Genomic DNA, 15,154 nt, shown 5'->3' on the forward strand with positions numbered 1-15,154 from the left:
ACTGAGAGATCTTTTCCAATTCTAATTGCCATGATCCTGTGTAATTCAATTTGAAATGGCCTTGCTATTCTAATTCACAAAGATCCCATTTTTGCTAACTCTTTCTTTTTCATAATCCTGCTTCTGATATCACTACTCCTTTAAAAAGAAAAATTAACCCTCAAGCTTGGTTCTCAAGTATTCATTGAATTACACTCCTTGTTACCTCCCCCCCCCCCACCCCCCACCAGGCAGACTGTTTTGCAGACGCAGGCACTGCACTCAGGGCTGGGCAGACAGTGATTATTATCACCCCCTGCTTTCATCCATTAGAGCTGGGCGTTAGCAGGTAAGGGTGAGGGCTGACAAAGAGGTTTTCAAAACTGGTCAGCATAAATGCTTCCAGGAGGCCAATTCAGGATAATCTATTGAAATATGGATCAGAAATATTGCCAGCCGAGGCTGAATACCTCTATCTGTTGCATTTAAGCCAAAGCAATAGAATGGTTTCATGAGAGAAAAATAACAAAAGCCATAATTACATGTGGAGAATTGTCTGTTCTCATCATTTGGAGGTTAATTTTGTGAAATGGTTGCCATTCTGTCTGGATCCAGCATCTGTCTCAGTCATTTTATTTGTTTTGAGATGCTTCAGAGGTAAAATCCCCGGAGACTTGAGTCCAGGAGGCCTTCTGCTTTCCAGGAGCTAATTTGTAACAAGATCAAAGGGGTCTATGGTCCCAGGAGCCTGAGTTACACTTTGGAATTACAGGTATACCTCATTTTACACAGCTCTTCTATGTTTGAAACATACTGGAAAGTAAATTTTAGTGAATTGAATTTTATTAATCCACTAATCCTTTCAATTGGTAATGGCCCCTGATCATTTAATTGATCAAACTGAAGTGGAGCCATGAAATAAATCTCGTTATAAGCTAAGAATGCTTTTGTGATGTAACTATCAGTGTTTTATGGCAGGTTTTCTTTCCGATGTATTTGTATTCAACATTTTGGGAAATGGAGAAGTCAAACAAACAAACAAAATCATTCTGAAAATTTGAAATAAAATTTCCAAACACTTACAAAACAGTAAATACAATGCCTTAAAATTCAAGTAGCCATACATAGATAATATTTAAATTATTAGAGTGATAAGAATTTTCCCACTGTGCTTTACTAACAGTCTTTTATTTTGGAATATTTCAAACATACGGACAAATATAAAGAGTGATATAATAAAGATTCATTACCCACTTCTCAGAATTTTAAAATACTAACAGGTTTTCTTTATTGTTTAAAAAATAAACATAGGTACATGTACTTGAGAATGTTTAAACCCCTCCCTGGTGTTATTTCCCTTCCTCGCTCTCCCAAATAGCTTCCATCCTAAAGTAGGCATATACCCTGCCTATCTATTGTCTACATTTTTACTAAATGTATATTTTACCAATTTTACCGTAATTGGTAAATAGTATTTGTGTGAGTTCTTAAAAAGTTCATAAACGATATTGTACTTCAGTCTCGGTTTTTTCACTCAGTATTTTGTTTTTAAGTTCTACCTATGTGAATACATGTAGATCAAGGTTTAAATAAATTTAAATAGGTCGCCATAATTATTTACTTATTCTTCTAATGATTTCGTTTGCTTCCAATATTTCACTATAGAGACTATGCAGCATGTCTCCTTTTGTATAAACGTTCAAGTTTCTTTAAAGTCTATGGCAACAACTGGGGTTTCTGGGTCTAGAATACATGCATCTTCTACCAGATTGCTTTCTGGTATGTTTCTTTCACCAACAATAAGGTAGTCAAATTAATCAATCTTTTCCTTATGATTTTCTACTTGCTGAGCATGGTTTAAGAATTTCTTCCCTCTCTGCATTATGAAAAGATATAATATGTTGTGTTCACATTTATGTCTTTAATTCATTTGGAATTTTTTTTTTTAGAGGATGATATGTAAGGTACGGTTCTAACTGTACTGTTTTCCATATGCAGAGTGAAGCTACTTATAAAGCCTGCTGGCTTTTAAGGTCACCTCTTCTTGCACTCAGGTCTTATGTAAGACCAGGTATTTCCATTCAGTGATAGGTCTGGTTTCTTTTCCATTCATTGATATGTTGACCTTCCCCTAACACCACATTATTTTAGCTGATATAGTAGTACACTATAGTAATTCATGATCTCTAATGAAGCAAATCTTTCCTTCATATTTCCTTCTTCAAATTTGTCTCGGTTATCCTAGGAATTTTATGCTCTTATATGAATTTTATAGTCAGTTTTTAGGAAATCTTTAATATGATAAAGTGGTAATTAAAATGTGTAATATAATCTTTTCTACTTATATCAAATCTAATTTATTGCTCATTAGTCAATATTAAAGATCTCCTGCCATGTCTTGACACTTAACCTCTTTGAAAAATTAGCTTATCATGTTCCCTTTCTTCTACAAATAATTCCTTTCTCTCAATTTTAGTAATTTTCATGTTATTCCCATTCTCCCAACTCATGGGCCTCTTAATATCCATTCCTGCACCAAGTTAACAGATTCAATCCTTCTTGTCCTGTTGTGACAGTACTTTGTAAATGTAACTCTTTTCTCTCCTGGTCCTTCTCTATTTCCCTCTCCAATCAATTCTGCAAAGAGCTTGTGGAGCAACTGTCTTCCTGTTTTCATCATGCCTCTTGTATACCTAAGAACTTAGACTCTTATTTGCCACAGGTCTTGTGTGACCCTCCAAGACCACACATCCAATTTCATCGGTGAACAACTCAAGTCCCAGAGAGGATTTGCCCTTCCCAGAGTCACACAGCTAGTCAGCAGAGGAATTAGTATTCGGAAGGTAAAACCTAGTTCAAAGCCCCGGTGTTCTGACTCCTGAACCAGTTTTCTTTCTACCTTTTGCTCTCCTCCCCCAAAACCTTCAGATATTATTCCCTAAATGATACTGACTGCGTTGATTTTACTTCATATAAATCTCCCAAAGGAACTTCCCTTTCTTAATCTTACCTCAAAACGTGACTCGTTCTTTCCAACTTCTTTGGAAATACAAACTTTCACCTTGAAATCCAGTCTCCTTACTTCGTCTGACTATGTCTCACCTTCTTGGAAAACATGTCTCTTTCTCAGAATGTATAACTACTGCTACTACTACTACTGCTATTACTACTCTTAACAGTAATGATAAAACTATCACTTATTGCACTCTTACCATGAATCTAGCTCTCGAAAGACATGACCTCACCTTGCTTCACTCCACAGATGCAAGATTGGAAACCCAGAGAGGTGAAATAACCTGCCCAGGATTCCACAGTCTGGAGTAGAACCTGAGTCTCTAGGACTCCAGAGCCCATGAGTTTACTACTTTGTTCCATACCTCATAACTCTCTAAGTGTTTGGCAATTTTCAGCACTAGCTTTCTCTTAAATTCGGTTGTGCTTACTCATCTGCTTTGGGTGTGTTCTTAATGTTGTCATAAATGTAGTTCTATCCTTTCAACTAGACGAGTATCCTTTGAACACAGGATCATTTAAAACTTTCTTTAGATTGCCCTTTCCCCTCAGAGCATCTAGTGTGAAGCTTTGCTCTGAGCCTTCCCTTGATAGATGATGGTCTAATTAGCCTGGAGAGTCTCTGACAACCATCCAAGAAGCGTCTATGTTGAAAAATGTCCCATTGTGGCAGAGATTAAAACTGGAACCAACAGTTTTTATGACAGGGTGAATAGAATGCCACTGAGAAAACAAATTTAGTATATTTCAACACAACTTGTTTGCTGTTGCATAAAGTCCAACAAAAAGCTCTTTGATTCATCATAACTTACTGCTTCTGTAGCAAATAGTATATGTTGTTAATTAGAAACAAATTTGGCCTGTCATGTAAAATGCATTATAAACAGTTTTGAGTGAATTTTACTTCAAAAGTTATTTTGTGGGGAAAAACCATAAAAGCATGTGAAATCGCTGATATGAAGAAAATGCATAAATGTCATGCAATTCGAGGTTCACTGTTTACAGTGCTCAAATAGTGCATTCCAGGAGTTTAGATGAGAGTGGTCAGGGACCAGGCTCAGACAAGGAAGGAAGTCCTGTCCTCGCCCCACTTCATCCTGAATAATCATCTTTCATCAGTAAATAAGCAGGTAGCAGAACAATCATCAAAAGGCCTATTTAAAAGACACTTAAAGAATTTTAACTCTCTTGGGTTTTTTATTATAAAATTTACAAAACAGATTTTTTTTAATTTAATAAACCTTATATTTTAGAGAAGTTTAAAGTTTACAGGAACAGTGAGCAGAAAGTACAGTTCCCTTCTACACCCTCTCTGCCCACACATCTCCACTCCACCCCCCCCAGCTTCCCTTATTATCAACATCTTGCATTAATGTGATACATATGATACACTGATGAGTCAATATTGATACATTATTGTTAACTAAACCATAGATTACATTACTGTTCATTCTTTGTACATTCCACGGGGTTTTGATAAATACATAGTGATATGTATCCACCATTACAGTATCATCCAAACAGATTTTAAGCTAACTAAGTATAAAAGGAGACTGGAAGATACCATTTTGAAACATCTAACTGTGGCTGAAACAAGTTAAATGAACTAAAACTCAACCCAAAACTTAGTGAACTTATTCTTTATAGTTCCTACTGGTCAGAAAAGCAGTATAGTAGAAATTATTAGTCTTGTCTTTGAAAGCTGTAGTTATTTTGATAAACAGTGCTGTCAAAAACAGCAAATGCGAACACCACCTACTCTAGCCTATTCTCTTTCGTGTACTGTTCTCAAAGTTTGGTGTGAATACTTCATAGTTAAAGTATGTCTTCCCTTGAGGCTCACAAAGCCATTTAATTTCTGTTCTGGCATCTGGCCTGTTGTGTTTATGAGGTTCTATTGAGAAATGGAATTGATGATTTCTTCCATAACCACAAAGAAAAAATTGAGAGTTACTGATTTCCAACCACTATTATAACCTTTCATGTTTTTCTGGAAAAATGTTTTCTCTCCAAAATGGAAAAAAAAAAAAAAAAAAAGGATTTCCTATTAAGTGTGTAACTGGTTGGTATCCTATTCTTCAAGATGTTGAAAATTCTCCTCAGACTTGGCCAGAGGAAGGCTGGAATTCCCCATATGTAGTTTGGAATCTACCAGATGTTGCTGCCTGGCCTGATAGATCTCTACTTGTTCCTGCTTGTCACGGCATTATTGTCAAGAAGAGTGGATTTCACATCTAGGGTTGACCCCGCCTGCCCCCCACAGCAACTTTCTTGTCAGTATACACTCACTGCTCTTGCCTCAAAGACCTCCCTCCCCAATCCCCACAGTCCCCTGAGGACTTACATGAAGTCAGGGGTGATGCTTTTTCCAATATCTTCCCCTTTGTGTGAAGTACCATTTTAAGACTTTCCTGGAAAATCAAAATCCAAGTTGTGAGGTACAACATTTCCTCTAGAGCAATGGTTCTTAATCGGGGGCAAATGTGGCCCCCAGCAGACATTTGGCAATGTCTGGAAATACTTTTTGGTGGTTACCAGCTGGGGAGGGTACTGTTGGCATCTCGTAGATAGAGGTCAGAGGTGCTGCTAAACAGCCCACAGTGCACAGGACACCCCCCGCAAATCAAAAGATTATCAGACTCAAAATGTCAGTTATATATACTGAAGTTGAGAAACCCCGCTCTAGCATTTTCGTCAGTTGACCATTTTTGTCATCCCATGTTGAAATACTTTGCATTTCAAAGTATTGCATGTGTTGAAGTATTAAAGCATTACATTCTGATTGTTTTAAAAAGATAATGTCCAGTAATAGAGGAAAATAATGTGTTTTCCTATCACCTTGCTCAAGAATAAAGCTACAGTATTTGCAAAGTAGATAACCTTAGTTGTCACTCAAAATGTAAACTGTCATAAGGGATAAAGATTAACTGATTTCACTGCTAACTTTTATAGTGTTTTTATTTTCCCCTCTAACTACCTCCTCAATATCTTCGCTGACAAAGATGTTTTAAAATGGAAGACAATGAGACGCTTTTTGTTTATGAAAAATGAAGTGTTCAGGCACAAAACGCACAGTGGACCTCTTATAGAAGGTTTAAAATCTCCTTTCGTTCAAAGATTTTCTTAAGTGGCTATTTGTCACTTAATAGGAATTTCTGTTGTTGCTGCTGTCATTTTTTATGCATAAACACCAGCATCTGTAGATATCCAGGATATCCTTTAGCATTTCACATCCCTTGATGTTGGGTTGCCTCAGGTGATTTTTCCATATTAAAATCATGTTTAAAATGATGTAGAAATTTGTCTGAGCATACACTAGAAAAGCCATTGCACACTGGTAACCAGAAAACCAGATGCTACTCACAGATGAGTTTTGTTTATCCAGGATGAAATTTAAATGTTTTAAAATTAGTCATCAATATTCTAAAAAATAGTAGACTGTTCATAAGAATCTAGATACCTTTTTTTTTTTCTGGAAAATTGGAAAGATCTAGCATTTGGGGCCAGCATTCCTTCATGGCAACAGTTCACTGAGAAAGGACAGCAGCTAGATGCTTTATCCAGGGCAGGTGCCTGCCAGCTTGCTCTAGTTGCCACCCAGCCTGCTTCATTCAGTTACCTTGTCTTCCCCGCCTTGTGGTCATTTGAATTTGCAACTGCTGCTCCTTATGGGACAATTAAGTTCTGTAACTGGAAATGTCAGTAGTTAGTTTATGATCCAAAAATTGGTTCATACACTAATTTAACAACTCATATCAAAGTCAGATGCAGAGCTGAGGCAGCTTAGGAGGGTGGTAGGGAATATGATGAAAACAGAGAGCCTGACTGAATGGAAGGGGAGGGTCATGAAAGGAATCACGCTTTAATGTGAGAACAGATTCAGGGGATCCAGTCTGCTGTCTAGTATTAGCTCTGCAGAGAAATCTCCTGAATTCTGGTGAGAAGAGAGCAGGCCAGGTAGTAAACATGAAGAAAAATCAATGACATTCATGACAATGTCAGAGACTCTCTGCCATTGACATGACCTGTATATCATCTTTGCCCCAAGTGATAGTTCCTAGTCCTGGCCTGTGTTCCTGGGGAATCACCAGAATTAGAAACGGAATCCAGGAAGAGCTCCATGAGGCGAGAGTCAGCCCAAGATAGGGGGTGGAGGGAATTACAATGCACTGCGATCAGGGTACAAGGCAAAGGTGGAGCAAAAAGCAAACCCAGTACCAAAGCATAAGAAGTATGAGATACAGGAATTAGGATACTAAGTTTAGAGCCTAAGCCAGATGCAGAAAGATGCAGATGCCAGTTTCTGGCCTGCGCATTCCTTTTTGGGAAGTCTGATTTGGGTGAATCCGGAAATCCCATGGTTTCCGTTTTCTATCTGTAGTAGTCTGAGGTCCACACTTTGGTGACAATATCTGATTCCCTCATCAGTTGCAGTGATTTCCTTTTGAATGTTGTGCTTGATAGACCATATTGCTACTTATCCAAGTTATCCATATCTCTAGTTTTCCTGGAGAAAAGCCAGGGGTGGTCTGGCTCCACAGAGCTTCAGGCTACTTCCCTCTCTCCTGGCTCTCAAACAGGACAAACAAGATAAAATCTTTAAGCTGCAGCCTCCTCCTGAGCTCTCCACATGTGGAGATGAAGAGGAAAACTCTCAGGGATGTCGGGTGGGGGGAGAGTGAGGGAATGGACTGTTTGGAGTGTTTAAGCCTTATCTGATGAAAGAGAAAGAAGAAAGGACTGGAAAGAAAGACATCTGAGGAAGGAAGAGAGTGAAAGAACATTAACATTGTTGCTGGAAGGAATCCCAGGTAAATACTACGCTAGGCTAGGTTTTCCCTGTTTGATTTGTGTAGAGGGACCATAAAATTACCATCCAAACCTGAGCTCCTTTAAGAGAGAAAGAGGAGCTGTTAGTAATTTTTCCAAGATGCCAGCATGACCCGGGACCGGCCCAGCCAGCCAAGGCATCAGGTCTCAATAGTTAGGGATAGAGTAAGGAATCTCCCTTCAGATTCACACCTGGGCTATTGACTAAATTGTAGAGGCCTGGAGGCCTTCACTGTACCCTATGGTATTATGATGTCGGAAGTGAAGACTCAGACTTGAACTTGGTCACGATGAAGGGGAGAGTGCTTCTCTTCTCTTAACGAAGTGTCAGAATGACCCAGGGACTTGAAAAAATTACAGAGGCCCAGGAATTCAATTTTAATTATTCTGGATTGGGCCTAAACAAGATTTTGATGATTCTATTGTGCACCTCGCCTGAAAGTCTATGGTTTCTCTCAGGTTTCTAGGCAACATACCCTGGTCTTCCCTTCCCCCAGGATTGCCCTGTGCTGAAGAGACAGTGGGATGGCCCTGCAACTAGGGAACCTGGGGCAGGAGGAGGTGGGAGAGGCAGTAAATTGACCTGTGTATTTAAACTGAGAATGTGTATTTCTTGTCAAGGACAATTGAATATCAAAAAACAAAACAAACAAAACAGCTGAATAAAACCACTAAACCAGGTCTGTTCTAGCTCTTGGCATCACAAACATGAAGGTTGAAGGGTCGTGCTTGGAGCGGTACTTGTCACTTTCTCCAACCATACAGATGCGTTTATTCAGTCAGTTGCCGCATACCTAGTCTGTGTTTGGAGATACCAACATCGAATCTCCCTTCAGACCCCAGAGATTTTTTCATTCAGCCCGTATTTCTGGAGCGTCTTCTGGGTGAGGGTGATAGAGACTGCCATAGTTGCCACTGTGCTGCACAGGGCTTGGGACAACCTTCACTTTCCAGACTGAGTTACTGAAGTAGCACCAGGAACCCAGAGAGAGCTGGGCTGCTTTGAACTGTTAAAAGATAAACCGAGGCAGAATAAAAATTTTAAGTTTGAGCAAAAACTGATTTACATCAGGCAGCACCAAACCAGAAGTGGTGGGAACACTGGACCACAGGAGCTCAGGAAAGACTTATATAGAGAAAGTGTGGAAGCAAAGAAAGGAAATTATTTGACTGGCTGTGGTTTAAAGCCAAGTAGGCTGTTTGTGATAGGCTGTCCTTAGCATTTTCATTCCTAACCTGGAGGCATTTACAAGCTTAGATTTAGGTTTGCCTACAGGCTGGCACAGCATTAGAGCCCCTTCAGTCTAACAGCCTCAGCCTCGTTGTTTAATTAATTTAACCCAGCTGCTCTCACCAGCGTCAATGGTTACAAAGCAGGTAGAAACACCGGTTGGATAGGCAAGAATTAATGAAAAGCATTTTAAATCCTCATTGCAGCCTCTCAGAAAATCACCAAAGGATTATATAACCCTCAGCAAGTCTTGGGATCTTCTTGCCTCTGCTCATTCTGCCTTCATTTCTCTTCTCTCTCAGAATCTCATCCCTTATCAATAGCTCAGTATTTCAGTTTCATCTCAAATCTCAATATCTTGCACGGCTCGCCATGGTAACTGTTCTCTGTTTCCTTTCTCTCTCTCTCTCTCTCTCTCTCTCTCTCTCCCCCCCCCCCCCCCCCCAAACTCGGCTTCCCAACTCTGGCTCCTGTAAGCTTTTCCTTTTCTCTCCTCCTCCTTCAGGGATCGATCGGTTTCTGGGGCCAGGGCTTGGTTTCCTTTAAGATGTAAATCCTGCAGCTCAGCTCAGTTCTAATCAGCACGACAAAAGGCCAGGAGCTGCCAGAGCTGCGGGCTCCTTCCTCTTAGAGCTTGGTGGGGGGGAGGTGGTGGTGGAAGGGGGTGGGCGAGAGCCGTGATTGCTCCAAAATGAAGGGTTTGCTCTGCATATTTGAATGCAAATGGTTTGCATACACGTATATACAAGCATGACTACATAGGCAGCCTGAAATATTGTAGGAGGATTCGGGAATGATTTTGCGTGAGAATGATATGTATGATATAGAAATATATGCCAGCTGAGTGCTTCTAAATTGATTTTTGTTACTGAACAACTTTGCAGTATATTAGTCAATGAAATTTTTGCCAGAGGAACTAAAAATGACTTTCGATATCCCCTTGCTCTTAATTTTCACAAGAACAAAACAGAAATTATGCTAATAAGGGTCAGATGTGGAGAGGTATGTACAAACTCTGAAAGAAAATTAGAACATTGTATCTTTTATGTCCATGAGAACAATATAAAATACAAAACAAAAAAGTTTGCAAAATTTTTTCTTGTTTGTAATTCTCATTAGACTGAGTACTCCTGGATAGACGGGATTGTTTTGTTCATCATTGTAACTGTAGCAACTAGTATGGTGCCTAAAATATGAGAGGTGATCATGAAACAAATAAGTATTACAAGCTGGCATTTGCCAAGTAACTGGCATTGTGCTATAAGTACAGTATCTCAGTCTCCCAGATATTTTTGTCATTGGTGTTATGTGGAGAAATGAATGTTCCACTATGTGATCTTTTAAGGCTTATATCTTTTAGATCTTGAAGATTCTTTTTATGTTCCTTCCTTCCCCCTTCCCACCCTCCTTTCCAATCTTTCCTCCTTTCTTACTGTATTTAAATATTTAGATAAGTGCCGCCCAATAGAAACATAATTGTAGCCACAAATGTGAGCAACAAAATTTAAAATTTCCCCATAGCCATATATCTAAAAAAGTAACAGAAAAAAATTCATTTAAATAATATATTTTATGTAACCTAGTATATACAAAATATTATCATTTCAACATGTGATCAATATCAAAAAAAAACGTAAAGAGATACTTTGCAGTCTTTTTTTAAAACATGAGTTTTCAAAATCTGGAGTATATTTTACATATTCAGTATATCTCAATTTAAAATTGTCACATTTCAAGTGCTCAAGAACCATGTGTGTAGCTGTCGTATGGACAACACAGTTATAGACAATCTGAGTTAGAGATCAAAATTGCTAGCCTGAATAATCCATCCTTTCTTTACTTACATCCAAAATGACTCATTTATTTATACACTGATATCTTGTAAGTATGCACAGCACTCAATACACATTGGTAGAATGAGTGAATGATAGTTGACATTACGATTTATTTTAGTCGGGTAAGATGTTAAAGAACTTGAGGGGGAGGACTTAACATTAATACTACCTACAGTATTGAACATGTGTTGAATCCCTGACATTAGACCAGATACTTGATAAACATTATCTCCTGTACTACTCACAGCATATTTTATGAGATTGATATGATTAGACTCACTTTTACAAAGCAATTGAAGCTCAGCAATGTTAAGTAAGTTGCTCAGGGTTAGAATCATAGTAAATTGCTGAACCAGATTTGAAGCTATGTTTGGTCTGATTCCAGACTGAACCCTTCACCACAGCTTACTGCCTTTGTAAGATAAGACCATCAGGATAAAGAAATAGCACAGAGCGGATGTATTCATTCTATCAAGTTAAAAAAAAAAAAGGCCATTGCCTACTGGAGTTGCTGAATTTTTCTTTCTCATTTTAATAGAAAGAATAATTTAGTAGGAAGTATCCACCACTATTATTCAACATAGTTTTGGAAGTTTTAGCCATGCAATCAGAGAAGAAAAAGAATTAAAAGGAATCCAAATCAGAAAAGGAGAAGTAAAACTGTCACTGTTTGCAGAGGACATGATACTATACATAGAGAATCCTAAAAATGCTACCAGAAAGCTACTAGAACTAATCAATGAATTTGGTAAAGTAGCAGGATACAAAATTAATGCACAGAAATCTCTTGCATTCCTATGCACTAATGATGTAAAATCTGAAAGAGAAATTAAGGAAACACTTCCGTTTACCATTGCAACAAACAGAATAAAATACCTAGGAATAAACCTACGTAAGGAGACAAAAGACCTGTATGCAGAAAACTTTAAGACACTGATGAAAGAAATTAAAGATGATACAAACAGATGGAGAGATATACCGTGTTCTTGGATTGGAAGAATCAACATTGTGAAAATGACTATACTACCCAAAGCAACCTACAGATTCAATGCAATCCCTGTCAAACTGCCAATGGCATTTTTCACAGAACTAGAACAAAAAATTTCACAACTTGTATGGAAACACAAAAGACCCTGAATAGCCAAAGCAATCTTGAGAAAGAAAAACAGAGCTGGAGGAATCATGCTCCTGGACTTCAGACTATACTACAAAGCTACAGTAATCAAGACAGTATGGTACTGGCACAAAAACAGAAATATAGATCAATGGAACAGGATAGGAAGCCCAGAGGTAAACCCATACACATATGGTCACCTTATGTTTGATAAAGGAGGCAAGAATATACAATGGAGAAAAGATAGCCTCTTCAATAAGTGGTGCTGGGAAAACTGCACAGCTACATGTAAAAGAATGAAATTAGAACACTTCCTAACACCATACACAAAAATAAACTCAAAATGTATTAAAGACCTAAATGTAAGGCCAGACACTATAAAACTCTTAGAGGAAAACATAGGCAGAACATTCTATGGCATAAATCACAGCAAGATCCTTTTTGACCCACCTCCTAGAGAAATGGAAATCAAAACAAAAATAAACAAATAGAACCTAATGAAACTTAAAACCTTTTGCACAGCAAAGGAAACCATAGGCAAGATGAAAAGACAACCCTCAGAATGGGAGAAAACATTTGCAAATGAAGCAACTGACAAAGGATTAATCTCCAAAATATACAAGCAGCTCATGCAGCACAATATCAAAAAAAAACCCAACCCAATCCAAAGATGTGCAGAAGACCTAAATAGACATTTCTCCAAAGAAGATATACAGATTGCCAACAAACACATGAAAGGATGCTCAACATCACTAATCATTAGAGAATTGCAAATCAAAATGACAGTGGGGTATCACCTCACACTGGTCAGAATGGCCATCACCAAAAAATCTACAAGCAATAAATGCTGGAGAGGGTGTGGAGAAAAGGGAACCCTCTTACACTGTTGGTGAGAATGTAAATTAATACAGCCACTATGGAGAACAGTATGGAGGTTCCTTAAAAAACTACAAATAGAGTTACCATATGACCCAGCAATCCCACTACTGGGCATATACCCTGAGAAAACCATAATTCAAAAAGAGACATGTACCACAATGTTCATTGCAGTGCTATTTACAATAACCAGGACATGGAAGCAACCTAAGTGTCCATCGACAGATAAATGGATAAAGAAGATGTGGCACATATATACAATGGAATATTACTCAGCTGTAAAAAGAAACGAAATTGAGTTATTTGTAGTGAGGTGGATGGACCTAGAGTCTGTCATACAGAGTGAAGTAAGTCAGAAAGAGAAAAACAAATACCATATGCTAACACATATATATGGAATCTAAAAACAAAATGGTTCTGATGAACCTAGGGTCAGGACCAGAATAAAGACACAGATGTAGAGAATGGATTTGAGGAGATGGGGGCTGGGGGGGGAAGGGTAAGCTGGGATGAAGTAAGAGAGTAGCATTGACATATATACACTACCAAATGTAAAATAGATAGCTAGTGGGAAGCAACTGTATAGCACAGGGAGATCAGCTCAGTGCTTTGTGACCACCTAGAGGGGTGGGATAGGGAGGGTGGGAGGAGACGCAAGAGGGAGGGGATATGGGGATGTATGCATACATATAGCTGCTTCACTTTGTTATAGAGCAGAAACTAACACAATATTGTAAAGCAATTATACTCCAATAAAGATGTGAATTTAAAAAAAACAAAAAAGAAAAAAATAAAAAAGCATTCCCCAACAACAAAAAAGAGTAGCAAATATTCTTTCATTTTCACAAGTTTTATAATTTATTTCCAGAATGTTTATTGGAAAACATTCTAAATGTTTATTTAGAAAATTATTTTATGTTTCTTTAAAAAAAAAGAATGTAACTTATACTTTATGGCTTTAAACCATAGTGATTAAATAGTTTCACCAGGATAGTAGGTGAACCAAGAAGTCACCATTTTACATTCCTTTTCTGAACCTCCTCTAATTACCAAAAAATGTCCTCTTGAGATAGAGGTTAAAATTAGGTGCTAAATTAGGTAAGTCTCTTCCTTACCTATTCTGTAGGGTAGGTTGCCTGTTGAAAGCAGAAAATAATGCATTGCTGTGCATATGTAATTGTACAGATAATTGCCTCTATCATTTAAAAATATCACTTGCAAAAATGGCATCTATGATTAATTATGTACATTTATCATTGAGTCGACTGGGGTACATTATAAAATCCTTTCCCTAAGCTCATGCATCTTTCCTCTCTTCTTATTTCTTTCAATGTAAGTTGTTTAGTAATTCAAAATTTTTATTACTCCTTAAGCCATAATTCATCTACACAGGAACCAGCAACTAATTTGCCCTCTGTCTGTAGAGGGGTTGCTTTTTGACTTGTCGTATCAAGGAACAAGGGTGATGACGTTTAAACTCTCCCCTCATATAATAATGCTTCAGAAACTGAAATCCTGGGATAGGGATCGTTTATTGATATGTAAGTATCTCCATTACCATTTCCTTAACCGCAAACTGAACGTCGTTGGGCTTCAATGTCAAATGGTACCAAGGAAAGAAAAAAATTAATAAAAAACATAAAATTGTATAGTAATTCTGAAATCCTGACATGTGCAACTTACCTAATGTGAATATAATGTAATTAATGATAGTAGCAACTAACCAAGAACAGACTTTGTCCTTAACATAAGTCCTCCTTCTGGTCTCCCAGCTTCTCTGCTCTGCCCTGGATTCTCAGAATATCCAGATTGAGCCTCTGAAACGTCAGTCTGACCCTCAGCTCTAAACCCTTTACTCTTCCCATCTCACTCAAAGTAAGAGTCACAGTGGAAGTAAAAGTCGCAGTCTTTACAAAGGCCTGTGATGCCTGGAAGATCTGGCCCCTATTACCTCCTAGGACTTTATCTCCTTCTGCTGGTCCCTTCATTCAACTCTCCCCAGCCAGGGTGGCATCCCCCAATACTCTGGACACTTTCCCCACTCAGACCCCTGTGCTTGCTATTCCTTCTGCCTGGATTGCTTTTCCTTGTATTCATGTGGCTGCTCCCTTACCTCCCTAACTTGGCATGTATCACTCTTCAGTGTACCATATGTTTTATCTGTTAGTCTTATTTGTTAATTTCTCTCTCCACTAGGAAGGAAACACCATAGGGCAGGGATTTTAATCTGTTTGGTTCACTGATGAATTCTCAGCTCTTAGAAAAGTACTGGACACA

This window comes from Orcinus orca, chromosome 3 (genome assembly GCF_937001465.1).
Source record: "Orcinus orca chromosome 3, mOrcOrc1.1, whole genome shotgun sequence".
Classification (NCBI taxonomy): domain Eukaryota; kingdom Metazoa; phylum Chordata; class Mammalia; order Artiodactyla; family Delphinidae; genus Orcinus; species Orcinus orca.